Consider the following 468-nt stretch of genomic DNA (forward strand, 5'->3'; position numbering starts at 1 on the left):
GACCACTGCAACAACAACAATGACAAAAGAAGCACTTGCACTACAGCCATTACTATGGTGACGAAAACAGACGTTTGTTAAAGAATTCTACACTAAAAGAACAAAACACTACAGGTATCTAAAAGTCACGAAGGGAGACTATGACCGTGTTCAGAGGTTTGCATAATCAACATCTGACGTTCTTTGGAAGCTTTTAATAGTAATGAAAGTTAGGCCAGAAGCTGCGCTGAATCGTGTATACATGTGTATATTTTTTCTTTTTCAAAAGAAAAATATATATTGGCGGTGATAATCATACAGTGGATAAAACTGCATGTGATTTATCATACTGATGTGTACTTACATATTTATAGAAATATTTATATGATATGTAGACAATTTTTTTTTTCTTAATTTGGTTTGATTTGTGATAAGAGGATACTGGATAGCGTGCTTACGCGTAGCCATCGGAAAAGCGAAGTTAGATTG

The 468-nt window shown here is 34.4% G+C and overlaps 1 protein-coding gene across 1 annotated transcript in view; it reads right to left on the reverse strand.

Moving 5' to 3' along the window:
• LOC119592994 (voltage-dependent calcium channel type A subunit alpha-1-like) overlaps positions 1-468 on the reverse strand; it is a gene marked incomplete in the record, with an annotated part of 154,497 nt that overhangs the window by 2,901 nt on the left and 151,128 nt on the right.

The sequence above is a fragment of the Penaeus monodon genome, chromosome 31 (assembly GCF_015228065.2).
Source record: "Penaeus monodon isolate SGIC_2016 chromosome 31, NSTDA_Pmon_1, whole genome shotgun sequence".
Lineage (NCBI taxonomy): Eukaryota > Metazoa > Arthropoda > Malacostraca > Decapoda > Penaeidae > Penaeus > Penaeus monodon.